Here is a 25,448-nt window from a genome sequence, read left to right as displayed (position 1 = left end):
GCATACAGAAAATAACCTTTAAATGTAAACTAGCAAAATAGAAAATTTAATTTAATAAGAATAATATAATTGAAAAGTTATTTTAAATTTACTGTAACTAGTTGTCGAAACTGAAGCTTAGGTCCGCTGTACACTATAGGTAAAAATCCTAGAATAATTCCTCATGAATTTGAATAATATGGTTAAATGTATAAACCAACTTAACGATTTTCTACAAATGGGCAGTGTGGGACGTGATATCATGCGAAATTGAAAAAAAAATCCCACGTTAAATTTATCCCACTTTTCTCGGCATCCTCGCAGAACTCCCGTCCACTCTTAATTAATGAGTCTTAATTGTTTACATGTAGTAAATTGCCTCTACGTTGGGGACATAAATTAGTATCAGGTAGGCAATTGATAGCGCAGGTAGCGAAATATGTTAGCGTGATTGTTTACTGTTATAAACAGTATATAACTATATATATACAATTATAAACAGTATGTAACATTTTCGTTAGTCCCCTGGACCTAATAGCACACGAAATAATAAACAAGAAAGCAGCTTTTAGTATATCGCTGTCTTTTTTGTTGGTAAAATTCGAACCGCTGTAATATGTCCAATGCTGTCCCATCAGAAACGGAATCAAGAACCACGTCCATCATCGGCACGCATGCTAACCACTAGACTAGTGAAGTAATAAACTAAGCTTTCAGCAGGTACAACAAAATGACTCCCATTGCTGTTATGTTTTTCTATATATCTAGGCAGAACTTTATATATATATATATATATATATATATATATATATATATATATATATATATATATATATATATATATATGTGTGTGTGTGTGTGTGTGTAAAATTCAGGAAGCTCTCCAATCAATCGTGGGAAACGAGGGGTAGATGAATTTACCCAAACTTCAAGAAATTGTATTTTTGTACTACTACTACTACTACTACTACTACTACTACTACTACTACTACTAATAATAATAATAATAATAATAATAATAATAATAATAATAAAACCTTGCTTATATTTATGCTGGACCTTAAGAATTAATGCTGTAGCTTGGAGTTAAAGACCATCAGAAGAATTAAAAGTTTACAGTTTATTAGAAATAAGTTAACAACAAATTTTATACTTGAAGAAAAACAATTTTTCTCAAGCATGACATGGACTTGTTTTGAGAATTCTTAATGGAGCTTAGTGCTTGAGATTGAAGTAAGAAATGTGAACTCACTCAGCTTCAAAGAATTCTCACTGAAGTTCAGACGCTTGCTTTATAAGTAATAAATAAGTCTTGCAGCGACTTTGACTTTAACGTAAAGGTATTACTTGCCGGTAATATTAATAAATGTTTGCTTGTGATAATTTGCACAGCACGATACGAAAATGCTCCAAAATAATGCCTCATATTTTCAAGTAAAGTGACGAAATACCAAGAAAATATGAATGTTTCCAAATGCACTCAGCAAAGCCGCGCAATTGCGTGAGACAAATAGAGAACTAAAGTCGCTGTATATATATAGAGAGAGATCATACTCCATTGAGCGCTTTCACTTCCGTCAACATTAACGCTAATAACTAGTAGAGGTTGATGAGTAAAAATAGTTGAAGACCTGAAGTAAATTTCGATCTAAGTGCCATATTCTGAAGTTACGTGCAATAACCGGAATGATGGCCTATAGGCCAAGCTAGTTTAAGAATATTCGGATCTAAGCGCCAAATCTGTGCGTAGTAGTTCAGATCATTGCCAATAGAATGCATGAGGTGTATTTGCACGGTACAAATTCTCGAGGAAAAACATGCTTATCTCAAAACTGTTCAATTGGTACTTAGATCTTAATTTACTTCAGTCTTCAGTTGTAGTGGTCAATGGAAAGTGCATAATTTGAAGAACATAGTCCGAGAGGAAAGTCTGTGCCCATTGAGGAAAGGACAGCTATTGCCACCCTCTATAATAAAGAGTATTCAGTGCAAGAAATTCCTCAAACATAACTACAGTCAAGCCTACAGTTAATGATACAATACTGCGATATGCCACTTAACGTACTGACGAAGATTGTGTTCGTCTTGGGCCGTCGCGACTGACAATAGAGAGTAAATGTATGAGAATACGATTGCTCAGTAAGCGTAACAGAAGACTGACAGCACCAGAAATTACGGCAGCAGTAAACAGGACATGTGCCAATAAAGTGTCTTTTTCGTAAGTACCGTGAAGCGATGTCTACAGGAAGCAAAATTTACATGGATGCGTAGTTGTGCGTAAGCCGTTACTTAGGAATGGTAATATACAGAAAATATTATAGTGGGTGCAGGGACACAGTAGCTGAACAAAATAACAATGGAATCACATGTTATGGACCAATTATTTTACGTTTGAAGTGTTTTGAGAAGAAAAAGACGGTTCATTTTCAGATCTCCAAATAGAACAATGCTTCGGAAAGCATAATGCCGACAATAAAACACAACAGATGATCTATGTTTGTAGGTGTTTCTCATTTACTAGAGTTGAAAAAATTGATAACATTATGAAAAAATATCGTTACCACGAAATCCTTTAGAGACATGCAATTCCGTCTGTACAATGTGGAGGACGCCTCCAAGCCCAAATGGACGCTAGGATACTACAGCTAATGACATATATATATCATTTAACTTGAGACTGCAAAATATTTGGAGAGATAAGCATCGTCCGGGAAAAAATCGAAGTAAAAAGTTAATATTTTGAATGAAGAATAGTTAAAATTACCCCCCCCCCATCGCCCCTTTGGTGGCAGGACAAGGGGCAACTATGAAAAGTCAAGTGGGTACCTTCTTATTTTTTTTTTAGGATCCGGATTTTAGGAATAAAGTAAATTTTATTCGAAATATTTTTCTCGACATCGCTGTAATAACTGAAAACTTCTTTCACTAAGGTTTATTTGAATTGGGAGGTTCCACGTTTCAGTCTAGGAAAAAATCTACGATAAACAGTTTTTTCGACTTGTGAAAGATGGCGTAGATTTATTCTGCAATTAAACGTGGTGGCTCCCAATTGAAGAAATCTTCGTGAAACTACTTTTCGCTGATTACAATACCATCTATTAGGAATCGAGAAAAATGTTTTGATTAAAATTTGCTTATCCCCCCCAGCAAAATCCGAATCTGCTACATAAAGTAGGGGTTTTGTTTTAAGTTTTCAAAGCCGAAATGGGGAACTATTTTTTTTTTTCACAGGTGTATTCAACTGCAAAATATTGTGTTTATTATTCCGAATGTTCTTTCCCTCTTTTTGTCCAATGTTTATTTCTCCATATACTGTATTTTTGCAGTCTCAAGTTAAAAACTTTAGACTGTATAAATAAAATTGCAGCTTTTTACAAATTATTGTATGCATTTTATTGTTATTGAGGTTGAAATTGATCAGGATCACAAGGAGTGAAGCCACCTTCAATGTTGGATCTTTTTCCTAGAAGAAATAATAATAATAATAATAATAATAATAATAATAATAATAATAATAATAATAATAATAATAATAATAAATATGGGTGCATTTCCTTTCGGGGTTTAGATTTACATGCAACTCTATTCATCACGACTCTGGAACTCACTAAAGAAATAATAAACACTTCTGACCAGAGTATGTACACTTGTTTATTAAAAACTAAATTCCAGTGTAACAGTTTCAACAACGTAACGTTGTCTTCATCAAACACTAACTGAAAGAGATAATATATCTTTTTCAGTTAGTGTCTGATGAAGACAACGTTACGTTGTTGAAACTGTTACACTGGCATTTAGTTTTTAATAAACAAGTTTACATACTCTGGTCAGAAGTGTTTATTATTTATTTAGATTTACTTGTATTGATTGAGATTAGAAATTAGTCATGGGTAGGGTTATACAATTTTTCAGCTTAAAGAAAAATGAAATATTTCATTCGTTTTACCATGCACAGCACCATTTATTATTTATTACTAGTATTGCCTGATGAAAGGGGATGATTCATAATTAATGACTTTCATTTGATTAATAGTCTGTTATTTCTTTCAAATAGCTCACAAATTTAATTATTATTAAATAGTTATGTGTCCACGTTGGAAATCAAACTTGGGATTAATCACATTGTTACATGAGATCAATGAAATATAATTTTTAGTACCTACTTTACTATGCTATGTCTGATTGTTTTTAATAATGCATAATTGTTCAAAGTATCTTACTATAGATTGAACATAGATAAGAAAAAAACTTTTTAAACAATTCATAAATTGGCCCCTATTATTTTATTTTGTCTGATATTTCAGCCACAGACTTGTAATTCATGTATCTAACGTAATTGATCGGAACAAAAATATCAGTGGTAAGGCACAGGTGGAATGGCTACTTCATTTCCCTTTGCTACTTGGAAAACTGATAATTAAAGATAGTGGAGAGATAGATTTAGAATTCGGATTAAGGATATAGCTCATGATAGAACTAACTAAGCTTTGATAGAATATAAAAGAAAAGAAATTCAAGTATTAGAAGTTTCAATTTCAAGATGTCACCCGCTGAAGGATATTTGCTGCCATCAAACGACGAGAATTGTAATTTCTACTACATGTATTTCAATAGTAGATAATAGAACATTGAATAGCTACAATTGATGTCATCATTACCAGTGAAGTTGGTAACGGATTGACTTAATTAACGAACTCGGGCAAGATAATTACTCTAGCTATATACCTATTACTGAAACATAACATAATACCAAAGAAAAGATCGCTTTTGTTCAAGTGTTGTCGTGTGACTAACGGATAGACGTGACTCATCATTACCTGTTAAGATATTAACTGATTCACCCTATTAACGAACTCCGCTGAGGTAATGTCTCTAGCTATTTATTGCAAAAACTGGAATTCAAACATCCCATTCCACATTCAAAAGTTATCGTGTGGAGTAATGGACGTAAGAATGGGCGGAAGCACTAACATTGCAATACTGCAATCCTCACTTACGTGATTCTAATAACTATGACCTCATTATAACAAGACAGGAATTTTCACACACCATTTCACATTCCATCGATATAAAGCACTGTGTCAAAAAGCCACGATCCTGATAAAGGCAGAGCAGATATAGTTCTCATAAGCTGAAGTAACATAATTTCATTCATTATTGGTCTACACAACCCTCCGCGTTGGCCTAGTGCTAGCGCGCTCGCCTTTGATGCACGTGGTATTGATTCAGTTCTCTGTGGGAGAGCAAGAAACGTTCACAATTATTCGCTTGCATTAATCATCTGCCTCACTTACCCTTAAAAAAAAAAAAAAACATTTCATTGGACGTTAAACTAAAACGACAAAGGCATGTAATTAATTATTGGCTTACATGTTTGTTAAAAAAAAATACTCGTTAATTTGTAATTTTCTGTGCAATTTAAGGTTCCGATTCCCGGCGGGAGCTCGTGTGGTGCGGATTTCACATTAATTTGATTTCATTTTCAGTTTAGCATCCCTTTCATCAGCGATGCTATATGAGATGTAGACTACAGTTTAACGTGGAATTCTAACCACATGAGCTGTCAGGAATCAAACCCGGGTCTTCTTCATCAAAGACGCGTACGCTAACCACTTAGCCCGAATGAGCTTAGAATCCCAAGTTAAGCTGTAGGTCCACATCCCGTAAAGCCTCCCTGCTGAAAGGAACGCTGAACTCAAAATCAAATCATATCAAATCAATGTAATTGAACCACAAAAAAGTAAGTATTTCAGCTTACTGCTGCTGCAGGAACTATTGTTGGCCTTAATGTTTTAGCTATTCTTACTAGCAGCACGTGCGAAATTTTGAGCGGGAGCAGTGGGGGTAAATAATAATAATAATAATAATAATAATAATAATAATAATAATAATAATAATAATAATAATAATAATAATAATAATAATAATAATAGGACATCCCTTCTTACGCCATGCCGAAGAGGGATGGACATGTACTTAAACAGCATTATCGGCACAATCACCAATCAGTTAGCGACGCCGAATACTACCTATTCGATACAAGTATCGATCTTTCTTTATTACTTTATACATCTCATCTTTTTCATTCCCCTAGAAGTGATAGTGATGTCCCACTAACTAGTATATTTACCAAATTGTAGCTCATTCGTAAGGTGTTTTTTACCAATGAGCAATACGTGAACATGATTATTATCTATGATGAGAAATGCGTTCCAAGCTCGGAGGTTATATCAGGAACAGTTCCAGTCAGCACATGTATTTAGAAACACATAAATAAGACTTAGAACACACGACTCATATGAGGTTCAAGTAAGAAGACACAGACCAGTACGTGACAACGACGATAATTTAGAAAGAGTGATTGGTTATTTTCAAGAACTTCCGACACATAGTAAGTAGGTAATGGTATATCGTTGTAGTGATTTACCAAATTTAATTTGAAATGCCATACTAAATTGCACTAAACAACCGCTCGTGTCTTCGCGGGGCGCAATTACCTCACCATCAGCAAATAAGACATCTTACATCTAAAATAAATAACCTCTTCTTACATATCTAAATCCTCGATCCAACTAATTCACAAAATCTCCTTTTTCATAAACTGATTTAATCCAGGTATGCCAGATAATAACCACGAACACGCCAATATGAACATCAGAAATAGTCATATAGAAATAAATGTGTTTATAAAAAAAACTATTTAGGATTACATGATCTTCCTTTGTCGAACGTTCCTAAAAAGAAGCATGCACACCAAACCGAATGATAGAGAACACTAGCAAACGAACATTTCGAGAACATTCGTAGATGTTCATTACCATTCCTTACTGCGTCGTTTATACCACCAATAGCAACTTAATTTGAATCAGGGTTGTCATATGCAGGTGTTGAAATATCGTACACAAGTGTATCTCAAATTGTACGTAGTTTCACCCAATATACTTAACACACATGTTGAATTTAAAATAATGTATACTACACTATGTTAAACAGTTATGTTCATCCTATTTACGAATAGTAATTATACTAATCGTAGTATGTGCACAGGATATAAAAGCTCTGACGATTTGTAGTAGGAGTAACTCGGAAAGATAGGAAAATAAATAAATGTATTAAGACGATGACAGGAGTGACGGATATAATCGAAAATATAAATGGAGTGAACAGTGTTCATTTCTTTCTGTGAGCAGTGTAAGGACAGCCCTGACGTGTTAACAAAACACATTCAGGAAAATGATTATCGTTTAACATGTTAATTTTCATTTTCATCCCTTATCTCTCTCTCTCTCTTCATTTCTCTTCTGTCTCTTTCTGCTGTAAAGCAAAACAGAATTTAATCTCACATGTGTCTCAATGAATTATCTATTCTATCGAAGCCTCTTTCAAAGGTTGTTAAAGTAAATTGAGTTGAGTTGATTTTGAGTTTAACGTCCCGTTCAGCAGCGAGTCTGTATGAAACTTGGACCTACTGATTAAAGTGGAATCCAAACCACATGAGCTCCCGCCGGGAATCGAACCCGGGTCTCCCACGCCAAAGGCGCGTACGCTAACCGCTTAGATTAAAGTAAATTGAGTATGCACTTTTCTAAAGATGTTGCCCAGAACAACTGAATCCTATCTTATTCCCTAATTTTGTGGGATAAAATCTGGAAACACTGTAAAATTACCTGATGTCCTTTGCATACAACATTCGGTCAACTCCTACTAGATGGAAGCGAAAGAAAAACATCTGGAGTTGTCGGGGACTACAGCTTTGCCGGACTTCGGCAAGATATGGAAAACGAATAACGCCCGCATGAAAAGCAAGAATTAATCAGAGAGCCTTGCGTATTGGTAAAGCTATTGTGCAACATACAGGAGACTTGGCTCCGATTGCTGTCAGTTCAGTGTTCAATGTGTCTCTGCTTATTTGAACGTAACTGCACGCAGAATGAATTATCTTTATAACCAGTAATTTAATAAATTTCTTGTAGACATATTTGTTATTTTTGCAGTCCGTATCTAATAAGATAATTATTATTATCATTGCTTTTCGTCGTTATCAACCGTTGTCGATCCACTGCTGGAAAAAAATATCTCTAATATTTCTCCATAAATATCTGTCTTCGGCAGTCCGTTTTCAAGTTAACCCAGAGTACTACTTAATTTCATCGTATCATCTCATATTAGGCCGTTTCCCAGAGCACTTCTTGACTATTTGTATCCAGACAAGAAATGTTTCTGTCCATCTGCCATCAGTTCTTCTTACAATATGTTTCGCATATATCTGTCGAATCTATTTATTTTTGCGATTATATCCGTCACTCCCGGCATCTTCTAGATGCATTTATTCATTTTCCTATATTTTCGGGTTATTCCTAGCACATTCAGCTTAATTTATTGTTTTCCTATTTTACGTTGCTACAAATCGTCAAAGCTTCTATATCCCGTGCACATACTACGAGTAGTATAATTACTATTCGTAAATGGGATGAACATAACTGTTTAACATAGTGTAGCACACATTACTTTAAATTCAACATGTGTGTAAAGTAAATTGGGTGAAACTACGTAGAATTTGAAATACACTTGTGTATGATATTCCAGCACCTGCCTGTGACAACTCTAATACAAATTAAGTTGTTGTTGGTGGTGCAAGTGACGCAGTAAGGAATGGTAATGAACATCTACGAATGTTCTCAAAATGTTCGTTTGCTAGTATTCTCTATCATTCGATTTGATGTGCATGCTTTTTTTAATGAACATTCGGCAAAGGAAGATCACGTAATCTTAAATTGTATTGTTTTAATAAACAAATTTGTTTCTATATGACTATTTCTAATGTTCGTAATGATGTGCTAAAGTTATTATCTGGCATACCTGGATTAAGTCAGCTAAATGAAAAAGGAAATTTTGTGAATTTGGATCGAAGATTTAGATATGTAACAAGAGGTTACTTTTTTTAGACAGAAGATATGCTATTTAGGGATGGTTTTGGAAACCTGATGATTTCTGCTAACCGCAAACTACGTGTGGAATTTAGATTGTCTAAAATAAAACGACTTCTTTTGTTTAATTGGTGAGCATATTAGTTCAGTGATTTGATTACTAATCGTTAGTTCATTACTAGCATATATTACCCGTTTCGATGGGTTGAAATGAAAATGTAAATGTATAATTCCGTATCTCATGTGTTGTTTTCGTTTTTAATGGCATCGATTTAAACGGCATCAGAAAGATCATTGATCATCTCGGCGACCGTAGATCCGACACTAATATCGTCATATATATATATATATATTTAAATCCCTCTACCAATATGGGGACCGTCATAAAACGTATCCTTTTTGCAACCGGTAGAACGGCTGGAGTATAGAAATTTGTTTTTGAATATATCGTCTCTAGACATTGAGGATGACACCTTAGTCAATTTTTTTTGTTCATAATTGATGTATTTCTGCCTGTTCCCAAACTGGCGTTCTTCTGGAGACAATTCACTCAAGTACCTCCTCGGAGTCCAGTATAGATGCTTTTTTGCGTACAGTTTGAGACAATTTCTGCGCCCATTCAAGCAGAAGTACCAACGTTTGCTTGGGTCGTCCAATTAGCCTTACAATGAAGCGGACTTCCGGCGAAGCTGTGTATAGATGTTTTACGCACCTCTAGTTATGGCAACAGATATGTATGTATTTATCTGATGGAGCGACGAGCTCTTTATTCTGTTCCTTCAGCTTTTTACTATATACAAGGAGTATCAGACCACCCGTCCCAGGTACTTTTCTCGCCTCGTAGTGCACGTAGACACTTGAAACAAAAAATGAACTACCAAATCGTATGTGAAGAATCAAACTGTGATTCTTTCATATTCAGTGGTGTAGCGAGAATACTTAGGCGGGGGATCAACTCCAAAATTTTAAATGGAAAGTGGTACCAATTTCGATTTATTTGGAAGTATTATTAAAAAGGAAACAACTTTTAAGGAACATTTTCGTTAAACTCTACGGTTTGGCATCTACTGTATGTATTATTTGCTGTTGAATTGCAACTAAGGACAACAGCTTTAGTTGGTAATGACTCCAAAAGAACATCAGATAGCACATGTTCTATTAAATAGTTGTTGAAAACTCTTTACAGAATTCAGTATCAAACGTTAGGGCATATCTCGTCTACTTATCAACAAACGGAAACAATATTACAGGACAGTACTAGTTTAAATTTCGAAATCTGAACCAATTTAAAACAGAAAAACAGAGCAAAACACTCTGGTTTTAAACTACGTATGAAACAAATTTGGATGTAAAGTCCAACAACAACCCCCTCCCCAAAAAAATCAAACTTACGAAATCACTGCCACTCTCTTAGTCTTCTTAACGTATGTAAACATTTTAATAAATCACTTTTCGGAACTCATTGCACAAACAATTGTTCAAGAATAGTACATATAAACAAACTGAAGATAATAAATAAAATAAATAACATGAACTGCAAGTTCTGAACATTCTCACAAAATATCGTATTCCCCCCCAAAAATAAAACTCACAATAACTGTTCAAAGGATCGTCCAGCACGTGCGATGCACATTCGAATGCGCACCGGGACATTGTAGATTGCTCCTAACACTTCATTTCCTCTTAGTCCATGGCAGACATTATAGATCTTGTTCATAATGTCTTCCCTTGTAGTAGGACGCTCTTGCTAAACCAGCTCCTTCACACGTCCCCAAAACAAAAATCGAGAGGAGTCAGGTCCGGAGAACGAGCTGACGAGGAAACGGCCTCCTCTTCCGATCCACCTGTTTGGAAATAAATGAGCAACGGTTTGTCCGGCAACTCTTGCAAAATGAGCAGAGTAACCGTCTTGTAATCACATTGTTTTACGAGTTGCTAACGAGACCTCTTCCAAGAGCTCACAAAGAACATCTGACAAAAAATTAGCGTATTCTACTTCTGTTAAAGTACCTTCGAAGAAGTAAGGACCAATTTGGCCTCCCACTATACCACAGCAGACATTTAGACTCCAGATATGTTGATTGTCAACTTCACGTACCCAGTGAGCATTCTCGCTGGACTAGTAGTGAGCGTTGTGTACGTTGACCTACATTAATCTTGAAGGTCGCCTCATCCGTACACAGAATGTTCTAGTGAATCATGGGTTCCTGGCGCTCACCCATTGACAAAACCCCAGACGGTTATGGAAATCTTGTTCTCGGAGTTTTTGGTGCAGACGAACATGATAAGGATTTAACGCGTTATTGTGCAGAATCCTCCAAATCATTAAGTGGCTCATACCAGCATCCCTAGCTAATCGTCCTGTTGAGATTTGGGGAACCATAAGGACTGCATCAAAGATGTCGAGAGTCCGTTTATCCTGCACATGACGCCTGATCTGCAGACGCTGGTTGTGGTGAGGATGGACGTGCCCAATCCTTTGCACACAAAGTACCGATCAGATACTCGTGGACGTTTACGGACAGATAGTCAGTGTCTGTGAATATCTAGTGCATTAAAATCGGTTGAGGGCTACGTCCATGTGGCATACCTTTTGGTATGCCTCTGAAACAAGAGGCGCTACATCGTATTCGGATGTCTTTACTCCAGCATTTTTGCGCATCCACAGTAAACAAACATCATTGTATGCGTCTTGAATTGGTTTCATAAAACATTTATCAGTGAGTTGAGTCTTGTGAGTGATATGTGGAGAAGTACTGAGCAGTGAATCCTGTGATTCCTCGCACACTTAATCACTTTCAGTTCTTTATGGCTGCCATGTCCACCAACAATTAGCAGAATTGGGATGTCAGGGGAAGAATGACAGAATTTCACAAAGTGTTGCAACAAAGTTAAAAAAAGTATCACTCGTTATCCAATCAGTACTTTGTGCTACAGCAATACTCTCAAGTGGAGCATCAACAAACAGTCCTTCACTCATTCTCTGGCGCGGAAATACGACTATGAAGAGGAGTAGTACAAACTGACCAGTAGCACTCACGCAGAATATCAATGTTATATTCCGACCTCTTTCGCCCGGCGTAGAATTGCCAGATTTTGTAAGCGAAAAACCGGGACACCAATCTCACGCTATATAGCCATTAAGATCACGGTTCATACTCATTTGGCAAGAATCGATTATACCTGTCTTTTCCAGATTAGTAGCTACTTACAATTTTCAGGTGAGACATACTAGTTCTTGCGGGCTGATTTTTTTTTTCAATCTGAAGAACGAAAACAGGCGTCCTGAAAGCCTTTCTCGGGACACTTAATTCTTTCATTGAAAACCGGGACGTCTGGCAACCCTAGCCCGACGTCAACTTGCCCAGAACTCGTATCCGTTTTTCACATATCACTTTGGGATTAGCATGAACACACGATACGCCAATCTCATGTGCGTTCAGTATTCGTGCTGGTGGAAAAGAACATTTGTTCATCAGTTTGCACTAATTTGTATAGAACTTTGCAATTCGTTCCTTATTGAAAGTGGTTCACCGCCGGCCGCCGTGGCTCAGTGGTAGAACGTTCACCTCTGCTGCATAGAGTTCTTGGTTCGATCCCAGCTCCGCCAAGTGACGTTTGTGGTGGACAAATACCGTGTGTGTGTGTTTCCTCCAGGTTCTTCCGTTTTCTCCCACATTCTTGATTCCACCATTTCATTCATTTCTCATCATTGCCGTCTCCATTAGCCTAGCCGGCATAAGCGTGGGAAATAAAACTCAAAGATTTCAATATACTTGTAGACACAGGTGTTCTAACAAATAAATTGGGAAGTCACTTCTTAAACTCGTATAAAAACCTTTCACAACACCCTGTTTATCTTTGTTGAATCTGTCATTGATATTTAGTTCTTCAGCTAAGTCAAACTAGCTTCAGGTATTCTTACCGTGATAATGACATTAAACGATCAGCTAACTGTTTCACATGGCATTTCAGCTCTTCTCCATACATATAGGGGAAAGTATTTTCTCAATTCCTAACTTATGCGCAACAGGTAATTTCATTCCTTGCTTTCTCTGTGACAGTCTGTGTTGCAAAGAAGTATTTGGGACACCAAATCTATGTATGAAATGCCATGTGAAGCAGTTAGCTGATCGCTTAATGGCATTATCATAATAAGAATACCTGAAGCTAGTTTGACTTAATTGAAGAACCAAATATAAAAGCATCACCATTTGTTCTCTAAAGTGTATACGTGCACTACGAGCCAAAAAAAAAGCCTGGGACGCCTAATCTGATACACCCTGTATACTTTAAAATTTCTGCAAAATTCCTGAAATGGGTTAAATGAAAGAACATCTGAGGTTTGAAACATTTCTTTCAGTTTCAAACAGTGTTCAGTTCTTTTAAAATAAAACGTTTACTTTCCTTTAAATGGGTGAATATGCAACTGAGGTAAACTGTATGGCGTTTTTCTCTTCAAATTTAATTTTCTGTTATGTAAAAGTAAAGCGTTGACTTTCATTTATATATCTACAGAATACTTCAAAAGTGCTGTAATATACAATAAATTGGTGAAACTGAATTTGCGGTGAAAATGTGTGAAAACAAAATTTCTACAATTTTAAACATTATGTTCACTTCTGTATATATTAAGTGTTTCCGAGGTTCCCAACGTAGTTTTGTTTGGGTGAAAATCCGTGGCCATAAGAAAAATTATTGAATATGCATCTCAACTAAAAGTTCATAAGAATAAAAGTTTAGCTGTTTCAAGCGTAGGTTTCAATTAAAGCGGGTTGCAGGACATTTTAGATACCGTATTTACGTGTCTAAAACGCCCTCAAATGTGAGACAAAAAAAAAAAAAAAAAAAAACTACTCGGCATTGACTTTTAAGAATGAAAAAGATAAACATGTGAAAAGACAATGAAAATGTTTCGTCTTCCATTTTCAGTTTCCAATTTCCGGATAGAACAATTTCCCATTTTTCGGAAAATGTGGGTATTCCTAGTACACATTTTTCACAGAATCATGACTAACGAGATTAGCTATCTCCGGCAAAACTCAATCGTTTTCTGCTGTAAATTGGGCCTTACTGACAGTGCAAAATGTAGGCCTAAACTTGCAAACTCGAATGTAAGACACACCTCGATTTTGGTTCTGAAAATAATTTAAAATGTGCGTTTTAGGATTGCGTAAATAAGGTATTTGAAAATGAAGGGAGGATAGGAGGATAAGACAAGACGCTCAGCCATTCACGATATCCCAAAGGAAAACTACATCCATTTAAGCTGCGACTTTTCCTTCCCCACGATCGTGAATACAAACTAGTATTGTGTGGTCATTTCTTGAACATGGATAAGAATATTGCACTATGTTATTACAACATATAAAGAAAGCAGGTTCATGCAAGTTGGTGCCCTAGCACACTACGTCTTGCTCATACTAAACTACTTGAACACTAGATTTCAGGCAATTTGTATTGATCGTCAAGGAGCCCGAGGCTTACTTTGAGTTCGATGAACTACGCTTTCTGGGAGTATGGTTAATCTCTTTTGTAATGCAGCGTATAGATTCGCGACGGGGCTCATCTTTGCACGAAAACAAAGGATATATATAAGGGAAGCAATTTTCCCAAATTTCTCCCCCCCCCCGTATTCTTTATCATTCCGCTTCAAATCATGGGTAGAATTCAACAGAGGGCACATTGAACAAACGTGCTCCCATCTAGGATACGGGACTTTTTAGACACCCTGTAAACAAACTTCATATTTCTTTTCTTCTTGAAACTATTGTCATCCCCTTAAAAATTTTACCCTTATACGTATAGCTTTACTACGAACTTTTATATTTAACTATCATCCTCCGCAACAAAATCTACTTTTTTTTTCTTGACACTCACCCTCTTTAAATCAAACCTCTTTCATAGGGATGGACGGGAGACGAGACAAGAAATGGAAAAGTCTCGTCTCGTCTTGCAGTCTCAAATGTTGGTCTCGTCTCGCGTCTCGTCTTGTTTCGCAAATGTGAAGTCTCGTCTCGCGTCTCGCACAAAATTTTGAGTCTTATCTCGTGTCTCGCGCGGAACTTTCTCGCATGATCTCGCATATATTCTGGGTCAAAATTTTGCAATGTGTTATTCTATGGCTGATAATGAATGATGGTGTGATATTCTGTCCGAAGGCAGGTATTTGACCTAAAAGTCCCTTCCAAGGTGAATCCATGGTGGTTTGCCATTGCTTTCCATGGGATGAATGTTTATAACATCCTAAGGAAACGGAACCTAGAGTTCAACATGGTATTCGAACTTGTGTCCCCTCCGCTCCAAATTAAAAGAAAAGTTGTGCTGGAATTTGATTGCTGGACCATTAATTTTCGTCAAATTAATAGCATATTTTACAGCAAAACCAGCATAAATTGTTGCTGGATCCAACATTGTTTTCCAGCTTAGAGGTCTCCAGCAATATTTGGCTCTTCTAAAATATCGTCGCCAATATCAACATTTACACGTTTTGGTCGTTTCCTTGAAGGGTGATTTTCCATTATAAAGATGTTTTTATATCACCAAAAGCACTTGTAGGCAAAAAAAAAATAAAATAAAAAATAAAATAAAATAAAATAAAAAAATAAAATAAAATAATAAAAAAAAGAACTCCCCACAACACAATACGACCCAATTCTTTCGGTTCGTTCGCGCTTGTGGCAATGTAGCATTATCGCATTTTATCAACTTTCGCTTTTAACTTATATGGTATAGTGTTGCCAGATCTAGAAAATAAAATACTGACAGATATAGGGCCTTTCCTAACATCTCCCACCAAACCTATAGGGTCATCCTACCAAACCAGTGTTTGAATTAAACTTCCGAACTAGAGGGGGGTGTTTTTGATAAATATATAGGAAGAAAATACTTATTCCATGTAAAAATATCATGTTATTTCTGCGAGCCGGGTCGGGGATAAACTTTGACGAGAGGGGATTTCTCCGCCATCCCCCAACATTAATCGCTAGTAGTAATGCGAAAAAGCAGAAACAACAGAAATATCACATTTCGCGGCAATAGGGAGTCTTATTCGCTTTCCAGACCAAAAACCGAAGTTCATGTATTCGTGCGCGCCCGCGTGTGTGTGTTTGTGTCGCAAAAGAAAGTCCTAAATCGATGCTGTAATAAATTTCCAATTTACAAAGCTTTTCTTTTTTAATGATGTTTAGAAACTAAAGAAGGCTTTAATTCTGAAAATCAACCTTGAATAATAATAAATCTCATAAAATGTCTATTGCCTCAATCACTTTTTTGTTCCTGGAGGCATTAACGCTCAACTTAGAAAACTAAATAAATGTAAACTCACTAAATATACAATTAAATGTAATTCATAAGCGTTGCGAGACTGCGAGAAGACTCGCGAGACTTCTCATGCGAAACTTAACAGAGTCTCGTCTAGCGTCTCGTTTCGCATGGATTAGTCTCGTCTCGCGTCTCGCATAAAATTTTCACTCTCGTCACGTGTCTCGTCTCGCAAATGCGAGACGAGGCGCGAGATAAGACGAGACTTCTCGCGTCTCGCGTGCATCCCTACTGTTTCAGGCTGTTGCTTCGTAATGGACAATTTAATTGTCTCATTTTTCATTACAACCTTACGTGCTCATTGACGAGTGTCACATCAAGAGGCAAGTAAAAGTATTGAAGCCTTAAATACCAATTAACCTATAAAGAAATCCTACTTCCAGTAGTGACAGCAAAAGCAATAGTGTTGATTATCCGCATTAATTGAGACCGCGGTTACGCATCTAATTAAACATGCGTTTGTTTAGCAAAGAAATGCACTACAGTGCATTGTTACTTTTCTTATAATACGTTAAGCTTGAAAAAGTGATGGCGGAAACTCAAGCAACCTTATAACTTCAGTGCCTTGTGCTGAGAAGGCTCCATATAATAATCATAAGATTCAAAAATTATTATATTAGAAAGTAGTGGATATATGATACCACTGTTTTCTAATTATTACTGCTTTCTAATTAATTGAGACTGTATTTTTTGTGTCTCAATTAATAATTTTTCTTAATTTTTTCTCAACTAATATCGATCATTTTTGATTAGTTTTACAAATCAACCCACTACCAATTTCCCATATATAGAAAGTCCCCCATAGAAGAGAAATTTAAAAACTGCTAGAACACGTTTTGTTTATTTTTAATAAAGAGTTAATATACTGACTTTCACTCCCTAAGTTGAACGACTTGTGAGATACTCAATTTTTCGTAAAAACTTGGACCTCCTCTCCCCCTTTAGTACATGTATTATAATAAAAGTGATATGATAACATCCCAGTTGGGATTAGGGTCTAACTATCTACCACAATTCATTTCATTTGGCTTTGCCATTTATCCGTGATCATCACTCACACATAGTTACATTCGCTTTTATGTAATAATTCATGTATTACAGGTGATTCAAAAATGTATTTTTTTTCAGTAGTTAGTTCCTCTAAAAACTCTCAGGCTGTATCTCAAAAGCCAGGTAGTAAGTCCTATTGTTGTTACAACAGTTACAAATATCAATATCCAAAATACCTGAAGTTCTTTTTTCACATAGATATACTCATCTCACATAAGTAAACAGGAAAAAAAATGAAAAAGGAATAAAATGGAGGCCTTGAAAGTGAAACACAGGCACATTCATCTGTGTTCAGAAGATGCTGTCTACTAAGGACTGAACAGAGTGAGTCAGTCGGTCTGAGTGTGTCGGTGAGTCAGAGTGGGTCACGGTGGGTGGTAGGTAGCAGTGGGTCACATCCTGCTGACCACGACCCACTGATCCACTCACAAATCTTGACCCACTGACCTATTCCATCTGTGGTGCAGACATAATATCCTTTGGGGACTTTCCTTGAAAAAAAAAATATCATAGTTCAAGTCTTCAAAAGTGTGAAGGCTGATTGAGATTCAGACATCACTTCAACAAATCAGAAAACAAGATACAGTAATCACAAGAATTTTCATTGAATTTGCGTAGTGAGGACAACATAATAAAAATTCCGTACTCATTAAGATTACTCGAGAAAAGTATAAATAAGTCATGAGATACGTCAACGGAACAACTCTTCTTCTTCGGTCGGGGTAAAATAGGACTAGTTTATCAAATTGAATGTGAATGTTCAACTTTCTAAATTAAAACATTCTGATTTCCTTAGTGATGATATTAATGTATATTAAGTAAGCAAAGCTTGTAACATGTAAAATGTCACAAACATTATCACAAAGACACAATGAAAGTGAAAATACAAGTATTAATAAATTACTTTCTTATTGGAAAAAGTTTCTTCAATTTACACACAGTATGAAAGATTATTAGTTACTTTGAATAAAACCGTCAGTAATAGAACTTAATTACTTGACCAATAATTATGTAGTAATGTTTGCACTAAATTATTTTGAGAACCAACTTACATAATTTACTTCAATTATTTTAATCCCAGCCAAAAACAAAGAATAATTAAGGAGGAAAATGAGTGATTGAACAACGAAAAAGAGTTGTACCTAAACACATAAAATTACTCGTACTTTTAAAGAAGCTCGAAAGCAGTTGACTGTACCAGTAAATATATCAGCACAATCTTCCTGTCTTTACCCAACAATGAAAAATTAAAATTACCCTTACCAATTTCAACCTAGAGATTACAAATGTTCAGAAAAGGAAGTTCATATCTCATTTAAGGGCTTGATTGTGCCGCCGTTTTAAAGTTATTTGCCTTTCTCATTGTTAAAGCGTGCCATACACCATGAATGAGCTCGGTATTCCGTTTTGTAGGCACTTCGTTCGAACTTTTTACATGTCAACAGAGTTCTTTTTTTTTAAGTACCGTCAACCAGAGCCGTAAATAGAGATTTCGGCGCCCGGGGTGAAGTAGAATTCGGCACTCAGTACAGGCACCTTACCAAGCTTTCTTTTTTCTTTCTTGTTTTTTACATAAGAAAAGCAGCTTTTGTTATTATACTACACTGAATTTTTATTAAGCTGCTTAAAAGAGCATTACAACAGCCAAAATCGATCATTATGTATGATACAAGATCATAGGCGAAGACGAAAAGGTTAGCAGAGGACCGTGGAGCATGGAAGCTTCTCAGCTGCGGCAAGTGACCTGCCAATAAAGGCAGAATACCTATGATGATGATGATGTATTCTTTTACAAATAAGAGCTGCTTTCAAGAGGTTTATTTTGGAATTTTTGTTAAACTTGACAAAACTCCCTTTGGTTCTATACAAATCCACTTGGAGAACAGTTATGGAATCTTACAGTACAACTATTTGCAATATTTCATACTATCGATAAGAAATGAAATTTCAGTACAGTAGAAACTATGTGCTTTTAAAATGTTTGAAATGAATTATAGCATTCATTTCCAGTAATAATTGTAAACTTTTGTAATTTTATTCTGTAAGTAAATAGGATTTTAATTTAACTTCTTTTACGGTAAAAAATATTTTGTGAAATGTAATGGACATTTAGCAGGAGCCTTCTTTGCGAATTTCTCAATATTGATCTATGGAGCTAAAGAATATGTTTAGTGCTGTATTTCAAATCCGAAATACAGTTCGCTACAACATTTTGAAATAATAGTAATTACTTAATCTCTTAATGAATAGTTCTGCATTTAAGGTTGCTTATTATTAATTAACATACTAAAAAATGCACTAACACACATACACACATATATATTATATATGTGTATACGTTTGGTATTATGCTGATAGAAAAACCACAAAACTAGATACGTATGCACAAAAGAAAATATCCTGGCAATACAAGTGGTTGATGCAGAAATAATTCCAACAAATTCCTTCAAATTGGAAGCATTTCTTATAACCTATCAAAGGAATAAAAAAATACACTGGTAGTGATCAATCTTTGAGAAAGAGGAAATTCGCTGACTCCTTTTTTACACCTGCTTAAAGTTCAAAAGTGTTATTATTCCTCTTGTTTACCTACACTTTTAATATTCCCGCGCAAACAGCAACTTGCATGTCCTCTCATGTCTCTTCACTCCTTTCATTTTTCTATCTTCATTCTCACAGAAATATTAATCCCATTGGGTAGAAAAGCATGATTAAGTAAGCAAACTCATCACCATCAACGTATTTCAGACTCAGACTTTGACTGTTTCTGATTTTGAAAACGCTCTTGAGTACATTATAAATCATTACTTTTACTTAGCACCTTATATATATCACATCGTCATTTAAAATGATATACAGCAATAACTTTCTTTAAGTACTAACATGTAACACTTCCCAAGTGTAACACTCCGATTTTGATAAAATTTGGCAGGTAGATGTTACACATGAAATAAATGAATACGTAATTTCTTCCTACGAAAAAAGTTTTAGGGTGCACAAGCCCGAACTCCAAATTTTGAAATTTGGCGTTCGAAAAGCACGAAGAAGTGGACCAAAGTAAATGAAATTATGCATAGATACCGTAGAATTAAACCGAAGGAATACGTATTTCGTATTTTCTTAAAAAAAAAAAAAGAAAAGAAAAACAGGTAGATGGGGCAAAGACCTTTCCAAACCATTGATTACGAAATATCAAAAGTGCGAATAAGTATATATTAGAAGTGCCTAAAGGATAAGAAGAATTACTACAACAATTTGTGTAAAGACAATAGGGAAAAAAAAAATAAGCGAACACGTGTTTTTAGTTTCTGTGGAAAAATAGTGTTGGGGCCAAGGCCCCTCCGAAGAAAGTAAATATTACAGCAGAAGCGCAAGAAGGAGTGGAGCGAAGCGAATGAAATTGTGTGTAGATATTGTATATGTAAAATAAAGCAATTCGTGTTTTCCAAGTGTCTCGTACTGATTTGCTTCAAATTTGCACATCAACAGTAAACAGCAAACAAATCGACACTTGTTTTTATTTATGTGAAAGAACACTGTAAGGGTTAAAGGCGCACCCCAAAATGCTATAAAATACGCTATGGGTAGAAGAAACTAGTATGAAAATAGTGAAATTTTACCAATAGATAGATGACCTAAAAGTAGGAATCAATACAGTGAATTTCGAGTGTTTCGTGTTTCTGCCCTCAAAAGTTCAAGTTCAAAGACTGAAGTTAGCGCCCCCTAGCTACTTGCGAAACACATATTGCCTTATTTTACATACACAAGATCTATGTATAATTTCATTCGCTTCGGTCCACTCCTTCCTGCCCTTCTGCTTTATTACGTACTTTTTAGGAGTGGAACTTGGTACCCACACAGTTTTTCTGCACAAACTACAAAACACGGGTTAGCTTATTTTTGTGTATTGTTTCTTAACACACTTTCGTTGCGATTCTCTATGTAATTTAGGCACTTCGAAAGTATACTCAGCACTTTTCATATTTTGTAATCAAATAAATGGAAGGGTCTTTGCTCCACCCATTTATTTCTTTGTTTCAGGAAAATACGAAACAAGTATTCCCTCATTTTACATCTACTAGGTACAATATCTGTGTACAATTTCATTCGCTTCGATCCACTTCATACTGCGTTCGGGCGTTAACTTTCGAAATATTGGGCAGGGGCTTTGATCCCCAATAATTGTTTCTCCGCAGAAAATTAAAAAAAAAACACGTATTCGTGTATTTTATGTGTAGTATCTAACTGTCAAATTTTATCAAAATCGTAGTGTTACAGTTGTATCAAATTGTATCAAAACCGACAACAACATTGATTTAATAGGGCGTCAGTACTTTTTTTTAATCATTTCTAGCACTTTTTCTTTCTTTTTGCTCGTTCGGCACTTTCTAGCCATCAGCGCCCGGGACGACCGCCCCGCGCGTCCCCTTCGAGCTACGGCTCTGCGGGAAACGGATCCGAGATTTAAGGAAACTAGTATAAAACGATTAACAATTTTCTTATAAATAGATATAAAACATTTTTAAACTTCTGCCAGTAACTTTCGGCTTTTATTATGTGAAAGTTTCCCAAAGACGCCCAACACTGCTTGAAAAGTATTTGACATCCCACACGATTAATATGTATGATAATAGTTGAAACAACGTATTATAATAATTATTTGTAGATAGTCACATGTATTCTATGTACAAGCTAAAAATATTGTTACTTTTTCTTATCGTCTTGTATATTACTATATAAAATATTCTGTCAGTTTTTTCAGTTATTTTTTAATCATTGTTTGATTCCTTCATTCATGTTGTTTCTTCTAGCTTCCGAAACCGCGAGAAATCTCTCTATCTGCAAACAGAACAAAGTGCATGCACGAGCCAATGGTGAGCACAGCTGCCAACTGCGAAATGAGAACTTCCGGTGGTCCAACGCGCCTTGATGTAGATAGAACTATACGCTCGACAAGCTATACGCTCGCGACTGCCGCGCACCTGCCGATGAAACCCTGAACTGCAGTTATACAAAAAAAAGTTATCTCAGCACCGTTGGGACCACCAACGTCAATTTTCAAAGTTGATTTCTACGCATTAGTGATGGTGAGAGGAGACCGTCTAACACGGTTTCCCACTGGACGACCATATAGTGTCGCCTGATCGACCAGGTCGCCTGATGGAATGCAAATCGCCAATGTATGGTCGTTCCATCGGTATCAGGATATATATATATATATATATATATATATATATATATATATATATATATATATATATATATATATATATATATATCTTTCTCCCCTTCCCCCGAGTGGTGGGGCTGATTTTGGATCTAAACCGGATCGGAAATATCACTGTTCATCTGAATGATATCCCGAAAAGTATGGATTAGACTATAATATTGGTAATTTCGATTATTATTATACTATATATATATATATATATATATATATATATATATATATATATATATCCCTCTCCACTCCACCGTGCTGTGGCACACGGCATCAGAATTGCCACTCTTAATCTCAGATACTCTTAAACTATGGATTCGACATTAATATTAATCATTTTCGATTATTTTTAAAGGTTTATCCCCCTTCCCTATGTTGTATCCTCCCCCTTCCCAACTATCAGGGCTGAATTTGGATTGAAACAGCATAGAAGTGTCACTGTTCCTCTAATCGACCCCGAAATCTATGGATTCAACACAAATGTCGGTCATTTTTGATCATTTTTAAATTTCCCTCCCCTTCCTCTACGGTATATGTAACTCCTCCGTGCTGCGGCACACGGCATTTAAACTCTTACTGTCAATATCGGCTACTTCTAAAACTATGGATTCGACACTAACATTAATCATTTTCGATCACTTTTAAATGTTTATCCCCCTCCCCTACGTTGTACTCTCCCCCTCTCCAACTATCAAGGCTGAAATTGGATTGATGCAGCATCAGAAGTGTCACTATTTCTCTCATCGACCCCGAAAACTATGGATTCAACAAAAATGTCGTTTTTTATCATTTTTAAATTTCTCTCCCCCTCCCCCAACCCCTGCGTTGTATCGTCAAAGTAAATAACGTAAAGTAGCTCTTCTCCTGAACTCATGTATGTTGAAAATTTTATTGAGATCGGTCGGGTGGTTTAAGAGTGATGAAGTCACAAAGACAGTCATTTTTATTTTATTTTTTACATATATCTCCCCTCCCCTTCCTCTACGTTGGCTCGTCAAAGTGAAACGTTAAAAAAAACACCCAAGTCCCGACCCTCGTATATGTTGAAAATTTGATCGTGATTGGTTGGGTGGTTCAAAAGTTATTAGGTTTCATAGTTTTTATTTACACGTCCCCTCCCCACTCCTTCTCCTAGGATCTACCGTTAAAGTGAAATTACAAAAATGTTTCCAGATCCGAACCTCATGTATCTTGATAATTCGACTGAGATCGGTCGGATAGTTCAAGTCATTACGTTACAAAAATAGTAACTTTCAATATTATATAAATTGATTTATATATATATATATATACCCTACTTCCCTCCCCTTCGTTGCTCCGTCAAACTTAAATAAAAAACAATCCCAAGCCTATACCTCATCTATGATGAAAATTTGATCAAGATCGGTCGAGTGGTTCAGGAGTTATTAACTTTTATTTATTTTATATCCCTTCCCCTCCCCCAATTCCTCAGTCCTACCATCAAAGTGAATAGTCTAAGACCAGCCAGCCTTGAACCTCATTAATGTTATGAATTTGATCGAGATCGGTCGGGGGTGCAGGAGATTTAGAGTCACAAACATAGTGATTTTCAATTATATGTATATATATATAGATTCAGAAATTTCGGCTAGAATTCGTTAGAAACACTCTCTCGCAATTGATGCTAAACAGATCTTTTGTCGTGGAGTTCGGTCGCATAATACAGTAATGATGAAACATGTAACCTGCCTTAGCAATTTTCTTCACTCGAACTTCTGGGTTATTTTCTTTCTTTTTCTTTCTTTTTTTTTTTTAAACTTTTAAGCATAAATGTAGATTGTTGTTAAATCGAAACTTCCTTGGATCAATAATTTATTTCTAAATAACTTCCACATCTCTTATGCTATACGAGTATAACTTGCTTTTTTTAGTATTGGTGACAGCGATTCGCATGATACCTCCAATATAATTCTTAAATGTATGATACATTTTGTACGTAGACAAAGTGCTTTTATAAGCATGCTACCCCTGGTATACAGTCAACCCAACTCACTTTACTGTATGGTGGGTTGTCTAACTTCAGTAATTGCACGGCATGATAAGTGGATAGGGCATGAAAAATCAACTCGCCTGCTCACCAGTGGCGAATACTTTTCTATACTTGGCGAGTAAAGTTTGATGAGTAAAAACACGAATTCAAGAATAAATGTGTGTGTGTGTAAAAATTATATTATTAGAACTAGGTATTTTAAGTGCATAAGTTTGGAAAAATTGTGCAAAATTTTGGTTTTGAATGGTGAAAAACACTAGGGTATTTCAACTGTAAGTGTTCATGCAAACAGTAACGATATTAATTATATCATATACCATCGTCAGTTACCCGCTTCGCTGGGTTAAAATAAGAAAAATAATAGTAATATGTTCAGTTAGTTAGTCATTTTTTCTATTACTTAAGCGCTCTCTGATATCGACCATTTTCGATCATTATATATAACCCTCCCTTTCCTCTAACTTACACCGTCAAAGTGAAATGATATAAACCATCTCAGGCTTGAACCGTATCTATGATAAAAAAAATGATCGAGATCGGACGGGTGGTTCAGGATTTGTTGAGTCACACAGTTACTTTCATTTTTATATAGATTGATTTTATATATATCATCTATGTTGAAAGTTTGATCGAGATCGGTCGGGAAGTTCGTGAGTTAAGAAGTCACAAACGCAGTCACTTATAATTTTATGAAATAGATAAGGTCTCCAAATAAATTCATATATAAAAATGTATACCTAAGACAACAATTAGTAATGTAATACTACTAAAGTAACAAGTCCGGATAACTGATAGAATAGGTACATTTTAATATTTATTTATTTATTTTACTCAGTAATTCTGTATCTCCGGTCACTACGGGAATATTGTATGCATAAAAGCGCCAATCATACTGATTTGTGATAGCTGTGACGGGTCAATTTGATGTTCCAATCTC

The 25,448-nt window shown here is 35.7% G+C and overlaps 1 protein-coding gene across 1 annotated transcript in view; it reads left to right on the top strand.

The window, feature by feature from the left end:
* LOC145688305 (uncharacterized) overlaps positions 1-25,448 on the top strand; it is a 1,380,532-nt gene that overhangs the window by 1,025,503 nt on the left and 329,581 nt on the right. The window lies entirely within an intron of this gene.

Source organism: Thermobia domestica, chromosome 6 (assembly GCF_964235325.1).
Source record: "Thermobia domestica chromosome 6, izTheDome1.hap1.1, whole genome shotgun sequence".
Classification (NCBI taxonomy): Eukaryota; Metazoa; Arthropoda; class Insecta; order Zygentoma; family Lepismatidae; genus Thermobia; species Thermobia domestica.
The sequence above is the reverse complement of the archived record's forward strand: the minus strand, read 5'-3'. Positions and strand labels throughout refer to the sequence as shown.